The sequence below is a fragment of the Elephantulus edwardii genome, unplaced genomic scaffold (assembly GCF_000299155.1).
Source record: "Elephantulus edwardii isolate Elephantulus edwardi_28Jun2011 unplaced genomic scaffold, EleEdw1.0 scaffold00066, whole genome shotgun sequence".
Lineage (NCBI taxonomy): Eukaryota > Metazoa > Chordata > Mammalia > Macroscelidea > Macroscelididae > Elephantulus > Elephantulus edwardii.
In genome coordinates, this window is record NW_006399816.1 from 2,034,895 (window position 1) to 2,044,814 (window position 9,920).

A 9,920-nucleotide genomic window follows, 5' to 3' on the forward strand; every position below is an offset into this window, starting at 1 on the left:
ATTTTTTTTGGTACAGTGACTCTGTGTACTCCCTCCATCTTCTTTTGATGCTTTTTGAATCATTCAATATTCTGCCCATACTATCTTAAGTATTACAGCTGGAGCCTTCAATGTGTTCTCAGTTCCTTCAAGATTTAATAGAAATGTAATAGAAACTAGATTTTATTAGAAATTTAATAGAAAACTAGGTAAATTAACAAAGGCAAAACTACTGAGGCTTCACACCTTGCAGGATTAATTTTTGGACTTAGCATGTCTTACTTATCTATTGCTACAATGACAGAAATACAGCACAAGTGGATGACTTTAATAAACAAAAACGTATTCACTCATAATTTAGGAGACTAGATGGAAGTCCGAATCCAAGGTGACACTAGTGAATGGCTTCCTCTCTCTGTTGGCTCTGGAGGAAGGCCCTTGTTTCTTCTGAACTTCAGCTCCTGGGTCATTTCGTGTGTCTTAGCATCTGTCTTCCCTCATCACCGCTTCCCTGTTGCATCTCAAAAGACTGATGACACAACCTACACTATTACCTTATTAGCAGATCAAAGGAAATCCTTTTTCAAATGGGACTAGAAGCACAGGTATGCAATTTAGATTTATAATACATACTTTGGGGAGCCACAATTCACATGTATGATAAACACCACACAGTAATACTTTATGCATCACACAAATGAAGGCATTCTTCCTGTCTACTCCATCTGAAGGGGGCAGTGTAAGATACTTGAAAGGAAAAAAAACAAGAAAACATACTGACTAGGTCATATCCATTGTGGTTTGCGACCAAGTATGGAAATAAAAGCTATACCAACTATAGCTTCCTAATGTTAAAATCAAATGAGACTGTATGGATTATAAATTGAAAATGCAAAACTATGGAGAGGCCTATTGATCTTCTTCTCTTTCGTGGAAAGTTGGAGGGTCATCATTTGTCTGATGGTTACATTTTGTTAGGCAGAAATAATGTCATTATCATGTTGTTGTTGTTGTTATGTGCCGTCATGATGGCTAAAAGATATGCAAAAGGATATGCCCGGTTGTCAAGTATCCCAAGGGGAGGACTGTGCTGGTTATTACATCCTATAGTGACTGGAAGAGATCTGTATTTATTCCTATTCCAAAAAAAGGTGACCCAATAGAGTCTAGAAATTCTTAAAACAATTATCACTAATATCCTATGCAAGCAAGATCCTGCAGATTTTCAAAAAACTGAGGGAAGCCAAATATTAAGTTACATGTTAAACCAAATGCATAATCAGGAATTGAAGGACACACAAAATTTAAGTAGGAATTCCTCTTGTGACAGATCACAAGAAATTATCTGCTTCCAGCAAACAAGAGGTAGCGAGGTCCCCCTGGAGAAGGAATGTTATGAGTCTATATTTATGAACTACTTCCTTCCTGAGCTAAGCATAAGGTTAATAGAGAAAAACTCAGCTTCATTTACAAAAGAATTCTCTTTATTATTTACTTCTGGTGATTCTCAATAAAGGTTACAGAGAGGCATGGCTTGAGGCTGCTTCAATCTTCAAGCAGTTCAGCCCCAGCCTTTACACTGTTTTTTCTGTCATGGTGTTCCTGTCTCCTCTATGTCCCTGGTTTACAATAAAAAAGGACTGGAACAGTGAAGTAGCAGAGAACTGCCAGATGTGCAAACTGGGTTTAGAAGAGGCTGTGGCACTAGAGACATCATGCTGTTGTTGTTATGTGCCATCGAGTCGTTTGCGACTCATAGCGACCCTATGTACAACAGCCCTAAACCGTGCTCTATCCTGTGCCAATCTCATTGCCTCTGACAAACCCATCCCGAGTACCCCAGTCACTGAATCAATCCACCTCATAGAGGGTCTTCCCCTCCTGCGCTGCCCCTCTACTCTACCCAGTGTGATGTCCCTCTCTAAAGACCTGTCTCTCTTTACAACATGTCCAAAGTACGTCAGACGAAGCCCCAGAATCCTTGCCTCCAAGGAGCAGCCTGGTTTAACCCTCTCTACGATGAATCTGTTTTCTTGGCAGACCATGGTACATTCAATACTCTTCTCCAGCACCACAGCTCAAAGGCGTCAATTCTCCTTCTATCCTCCCTAGTCATTGTCCAACTCTCTGATGCATAACAAGTGATTGCAAAGACCATGGCCTGTATCAGGCAGACCTTAGTCTCCAGAGAGACACTGTTGCTCTTGAGTACTTTAGAGAGGTCCCTAACAGCAGACCTTCCCATCGCAATACGTTTTTTGATTTCCTGGCTACTGGTGCCAAGAGTGTTGACTGTGGAGCCGAGCAAACTGAAGCTGTGAACAATCTCAATCTCTTCACTATCCGTCTTGATGCTACCTATTAGTCCAGTGGTGAGAATTTTTGTCTTCTTGACATTGAGCCTCAGTCCATACTGAAGGCTGCAGTCCTTGACCCTCTGCAGTAAGAGCATGAGGCCCTTCTCAGTTTCATCAAGCAGGGTTGTGTCATCTGCATAAGGCAGATTGTTGATAAATCGTCCACCAACCCTAACGCCATGCTTCTCCTCATAGAGCCCAGCCTCTCAGATAATCTGCTCTGCATACAGGTTGAAAAGGTATAGAGACAGGACACATCCCTGGCGTGCACCCTTCCCAATTTTGAACCATGCAGTGTTGCCCTGCTCTGTTCTGACAACTGCCTCTTGGTCCAAGTATAGGTTTCACATTAGGACGATTAAATGGGATTCCCATTCTTCTCAGTCAGCCACAGTTTGTTATGATCCACGCAGTCAAATGCCTTTGCATAATCAATGAAACACAGATAGACATTCTTCTGGTATTCTCTGCTTTCAGCTAAGATCCATCTAACATCAGCTACAATATCCCTAGTACCACGATCCCTTCTAAACCCACATCATAGCCAATGTTAAAAAAAAAAGCTTTTGTCTATGGTGGGGTGTGCATCTTGCTTGACAAGATTGTTTCGAAGGTCACTTTTATCCTCTCCTGGTTGTGTGTTTTTGGCTGTTTGAAAGCCTATTCATGATTCTGATTTGTTCCTGATGATCTTTTGTTTTTACTCCTCATCCACCTTGAGCTCATTTTTTTACATGGTGAGATGTGGATCTTGTTTTAACTTTTCTACCGATAGATGCCTCACTTTGCCAGCACCATTTGTTTAAAAGGCTATTGTTGCCCCACTTAAAAGGATTTCTCCTACTTGCCATTGGCAACTCTTTCTTGATAGTATTGAAGGCACCCTATGTTCTGATTTTCCTCTTGCTACCATAAAAAAAAATTATACTCAAAAAAAGGTGCATCAGGGTTGTATTCTTTTCTCCATACCTACTCAATCTGTATTCTAAGAAAATAATGTAAGACACTGGACTATATCAAGTATATTATCAGGACTGAAAGACCCAACAACCTGTGTTATGCATACATAACTCTGCTTGCAGAAAATGAACACTTGAAATCTCCAGATTAAACCTACTGCACTGCAGATCCTCCACTCAACAGAGCCACAACAGACACCAGAACAAAAACTGCAGTCAAGGGCATCCTAAATTCATGACTCAAAATTGGTGAGCAAGATAAAAGTACTAATTTGGAATTGTGCAAAATACTTCAGATGGTGGGAGAGTTGCCGCCACCACCCCCCCCAACAAAAAAACTAAGCAAGTGAAATTATTTTACCCCATTTGGTTCACAAAAAAAGCCAAGAAAATTCAGAACTACTCAGCTGAAGTCTAGCAAATGTATAGAAATGCCAAATTATTCTTTTTATCTTTTCAAATTGAGATTTTAATTAGTTTATAAAAAAACTTGGCTTTCCCTTCATTCATTGTTGCACCTTTTCCTCCCTGATCCCTGTCCCCCGTTTGCTTTTTTCCTTTGGGGGAAAAAGATCTTTGACTATTACAGCTTCCCCCACTACTTTACAATGCCGTTCTTATTCTGGACTCTCTGTCATGCCAATAATATAATACCTAATCATATATCCCTTTTATACAGTTCTCTCCCTCATCTGTTTCAATGCCGTGTGTATTATTTATCCCCTTTTCTTAATTTCCTCCTTCTTAGTTACCATATCAGTCCTGTTTTATTAAATGGCATTATGCAGTATTTGTCTTTGTGACTGAGATATTTCACTCAGCATCATGTCCTTCATGGTCACTCATTTTGTGTATTTCATGAGTTATTTTACAGTGCTGCATAATATTCCATTGTATGAATATACCCGAGCTTCTCTACCCATTCATTTGTTAATAGGCACTTGGGTTTTTTCCAATTCTTTGCTGTGAACAAAGCAGCAATAAACATGGGTGTGCATGTATCTGCGTGGGTGGTAGTTCTGGTTCCTTTAGGGTATATTCCCAGTAGTGGAATTGCTGGGTCAAAGGGTATTTTTCTATTTTCAGCTTTTTGAGAAAACCCCATACTGTCTTCCATAGTGGTTACACCATTTTACTACAATCCCATTCAACTCATTTTCAAACTCAGTTTTAGAATGGTTTATTAGCACAGCAATAGGAAATACAAGGTCCTTTTCAATATCTATCTCTTGTTCTTTCACTTTTATCTTTGTATTCTAGACATCTTTGGTAAATATTATAGAATCAAATAAGTCTGGCAATTTTATAAAATTAAAGCATTTACTAAAAGACTATTGTTCTTATCCAGATTTACCTTTGTAAAATAGCTTTTTTTAAATTAACTGATAAGGCATAAAATTATAGGAATTAAAGGAATAAAATTACTGGTCATCTAAAAACTTTTCTGTTTCCTGAGGTGTAGGAAAATAGAAAATGAGAGTTCAAATTTTAAGCTTAAAGGAATCAAATTTATAAAATTTAAAAAATAAAGTATTTAATCTATTTGTATTATTGAAGCTTAAATATGTGCATGAAATTCAACAGTACTAAATAATCAACATTAGATTTATATACATTTTAGTATTTTCACCAAATTTCTATTTGTTGAAATATGAAATCCTATCAGGAGCCTATGGTGATTAAGGAGGAAGTTCAAGTTGCTCTGAAGGAACTGGCAAAAAACTAGGCCCCAGGAATTGATGGAATACCAGCTGACATAGCTCAACAAATGGATGCTGCCCTGGAAGCACTCACCAGGTTATGTATGCCAAGGACAACTACCTGGCCAACTGACTGTGGAAGAGATCTTTATTTTCATTACAAAAAAAGGTGACCCAACAGAGTGTGGAAATTATTGAACAATTATCACACACAAGCAAGATTCTGTTCAAGATTATCCAGAAACAACAGGCACAGTACATCAAAAGAGAACTGATAGATGTGCATGCTGTATTTAGAAGAAGCTGTGGCACTGACATATTCTTAGGCAATGTTAGATGAATCTTTGCTGAAAGCAGAGATTATCGGAGAGATGTCTCTGTTTCATTGACTATGCAAAAGCACTTGACTGTATGGATCACAACAAATTGGGGCTAACCTTAACAAGACTGGGAATCCCAGAACACTTAATTGTGCTCATGTGAAACCTATACTTGGACCAGGAAGAATAGAGCAGGAAAACACTGCATGGTTCAGGATCAGGAAAGGTATGTGTCAGGGATGCATCCTACCTTCATACCTTTTCAATCTATATGCAGAACAGATCATTAAGGAAGGTGGACTCTATGATGAGGAATGTGGCATCAGGATTGAGGAAAATTCACCAACAATCTCCATTATGCAGATGACACAACCTTGCTTGCTGAAACTGAAGAGGACACGAGGCCTTTCCTGCAGGTCAAGGATTGTAGTCTTCAATATGGATTGAAGCTCATCATCAAGAAAACAGAAGATTCTTCCCACTGGGCCTATTGGCAGCTTCATGACAATGAAGTGACTGAGATTGTTGTTAACTTGTTTGGTTCCACAATCAACACTTTTGGCACCAGCAGTCAAAATGTCAAGATTCATTGCACTGGGAAAAGTTTGCTGTCAGGCACCTCTCTAGAGTACTTAAGAACAATGTCAGTCTGCAGATGTGCCTAATCCAAGCCATGGTCTTTACAATTACTTGCTACGCATCAGAGAGGTGGAGAGTAACTTAAGGCTAGAAGGATCGATGCCTTTTATGAGTTGTAGTGTGGAAGAAGAGTGTTAAACATATTGTGAACTGCCAGGAGAACAAAGAAGTCTGTTCTGGAGATGGTGAAACCAGTTTGCTCCCTGGAGGCAAGGATTTTGAGGACCCATCTCACACCCTTTGGGCACATGGCCAGGAGGAACCAGTCCTTAGAAAGGGTCATCATGTTTGGGAGGGTGGAGGGAAACCAAAAGAGAGGAAAACCCTTCGGGGGGGGGGGAGTACGAACTGGGGAGGAGGGTAGAGAAAACAGTTCAACAATGAATGAATGAATGAAAACCCAAAATCTCTGTAAATGTTCATTAAAACTAATAAAATTTAATAATAATTTTTTTAAAAAAGAGAGAGAGAGGAAGACCCAGGACAAGATGGGCTCAGAATAGGGCAGGTTTCAAAACTAATGTACAAAAGGTCACTATGAGTTGCAGGCGACTTGACACTTAACAACCACAACCACCAAATTTCATATCCAACTTCCTGAGAAAATTTCCTTTAACTCTAAAAAAACCTTTAGTTTTTTCTTCCTGCTAATAAAACATTTTGGCCCTTCCCCCCCATTTTATCTGAAAACTGCCATTTATGAAGTATTCTAGAGTTCCAAATTCTAGATCGCAGTTATTTTCTCTCCACATTTCAAATATTCCATTGACTCTTTAGTTTCCAAAATTTATGTCAAGTTAGTTAGCACTCATTTTTTACTGGGATGCTTTCAAAATTCTGTCTTTATTTTCAAGGAACCATTATCATGGTTCTCTCTCCCCCATACTACTAAAGATTCAGAAGTTTTCTTGAATCTTACTCAATTTACAGTGTGTGACGTCACGTCATTTCAAATCTCTCAAGTCTCTCTTCCCACTTAGCTCCCTCTGATGACTGCACATTATCCCTCAAACATGCTCTCACCACTGCAATTCCTATGTGCCTGTCCCATTCAATGTCTTTCATCTTTCTTCTCTTTGTGCCTATTTTATCCAGATCCGTCTTCAATGAATTTCTCTCTTTAGTTAGATTACATTTACTTAATGAATCCCTATTGTTCTTTTTTTTTTTAACTATTCTCTTTTCCTTTTAAATTCTCAATCTCAACTCCAGAATTTAAACAGTTAAAGTGTCTGAGGAACTCCAGTATCTGAACAACTATCCTTAGAATGGCTTCCAATGTTTGTCATCAGACTGAATGTCTATGTCTAAGGTTGGTGGAATCAATCAACTGCTGACCCTCCAGTAAGTTTTCAGTAAAACAGACTTCCCCACAGCAGCTAGAGGATTCAAACCATGTACCTTGGCAATGGCCGTGCAAATCCTTACTAAGCCACCAAACCTCCCTATGCCTCAAGAATCCTCCAGTTTCTTTTGACTCTATTTTCTTGATAGCTTCATTACTTGCTCCAGTTCAGCTTGCTGGGGTCCACAATTAATACTTCTAGAACCAGCAACCAAGAAATCAAAAGAAAAATTGGATTAGGAAAATCTGCTGTTAGGGACCTCTCCAGAGTGCTGAAGAGCAAAAGCAACGATGTGAGTTGAGAGACTATAGTGTGCCTGAACCAGGCCATGGTCTTTGCAAATTACTTGTTATGCATCAGAGACCTGGAAAATTACTAAGGATGACAGAAATAATGCCTTTGAGTTGTAGTGCTGGAGAAGAGTCTTGAACATACCACGGACTGCCAAGAGATCAGGGTGAAATCAAGCTGCTCTCTGGAGGCGATTTTGAAACTCCATCTCACATACTCTGGGCATGTTTCCAGAAGGGGCTAGTCCTTAGAGAAGGACATCATGCTTGGAAGAGAGGAGGGTCAGTGCGTGAGAGGAAGATCCTAGATGAGAAGGACTGACAGTGATTGGGGGGGGTAAGAGGGAATGGGTAAGTCTGACTGTGAGATTGGCTCAGGACAGAATTCATTACATAAGATTGCTACAAGTCAGTCACACAGGCAACTCAAAGGCACCTAATATTACCTTCTGGACATTTTTCTTTTCATAAACATCAAAAAGGTTGGGAGGTTCCCCCCCCCATTGCTGCATTTTCTCCCCCCCACTACCTTTCCCACACTCCCAGCTCTTCTTGCAGTGTACCCTTGGTTCCAGACTGTCATTCATATAATGCCTAATCATATATATTCTGTTCAGAACGTTCTTCCCCTCATCTCATCTACTGCATGGTACATTATCTACTCTTTCCATTCTCTCCCCAAAGCCCCCATATCTGTCCTATTTTAGAAGATTGATGTTATGCAGTGTCTGTTCTTTTGTAACGAGTTATTTCACTCTGCTTAATGTTCAGGCTCCCCCATGTTGCATATTTTACAAGTTCATTTATTTTCAATGCTGTGTATAATGTTCCATTGTGTGAATGTTTCATAATTTCCTTCCATCTCTTTGCTACTGTGAAAAAATGCAACAATAAACATGAGTGTGTACTGGATATTATATAAAACTGAACTGATTTGAGGTATTTTTACTTCTGCCTATACTTCTACTTGAGGTCAGAGGCAATTTGATTAGACTAGATACACTGTCAATGAGTAGAAACTCATAGCTAACCCTCCAGCAGCTTTTGGCTGTAAACCTCATGGAAAGACACTGGCCATCTTTCTCCTTTAGAGATACTGGTGGATTCGAACCACCATACACATGTCACACATTTGAGATATCAGCACAATTCAATTCCCTAACAGAAGGAATTTCTTTCTGAGGTGCCTCCTCAAGGGCAATTTGATCTAAGTTATCCCATTTGCCATTACTTTATTCTGGTGTTTAGTCCTTTCTCCTGTTTTCAGTATTTCCTAAAAGCACTTCTAGACAGTTGTTCTACTACCTATTTAAGGCAGCCAAAATGGTGGATTACCTAGCATTTACTATATAAAAATCCTTTACTTGTGCCCATTCATATATGCATTTAAGAGAAAGTTTATCTTGCATTTCTAAGTATTCTTTAGTGGGAACAGTTTCATATTATCCTGATCTACAATATTGGCACCTCAAAACAAGTTTTCAGACACATTATATACATCCCTAGATAATTTTTAAGTTAGTATTTTCCCCCACACTGTATTATTATTCTGCAATTCCACTTTCTACTTAATTGGCAGGTGAAAGCCTAGAAGCAAAATAAAAAGAAATGTGTTAAACAGTATGGTGAGGTAGAGGTGCTTTGGCATGTATCTTAACAGTCTTCTAGAACTCTCTTGAAGAAAGGAACGGCAGGACTATTTTAAATTACTATTTTCAGAACAGAAAATGAGTCTGAGTGGAATGATGGATGACAAGAAGTATTTAAAGTTACTAAAATACATACTTAGTAAAAGGTAAGGGGCAGCTGAGAAAGACAACAGCAAAGTGCTAGAAACCAATTTATAAGATTTAGTGAGTAAAGGTGCTCCGATGAAGGGTGGCTCTTAGTCAGAATCAACAATCAAAAAATTATGACTTCTTTGCACAGGAGTACACCAGTTTTCAATGCAATGTTCTAACATAAATGCTTTATATACTGAAATTAACTGTGTAAAATAGAAACTCTGTGGAATCTTTAATTTTCAAAAGGATTTTAAAAAGAGTCAAACTAGTGAGTTAAGCAGCTCTCTTACAGCAAACTGAGTTTAAGATTTCAAATTTAGATTACACAAATTAAGAAAGATACATATGGGCAATCCTTGCCTAGTGTAATATAGCAGGAATAAAAACACAAAACTACCACCTTAGCTTAATTTGATGGGATAAATGTAAAAGCAGATTTGTATGGTGCCACTGCTGTAGAATGAGGCTGGCATTGGGGTGGGGGTAAGACTGAGAAAAACTGGATGAAATATGTTTACGGCATTGAAGTTTATGGGGGAGAGAATA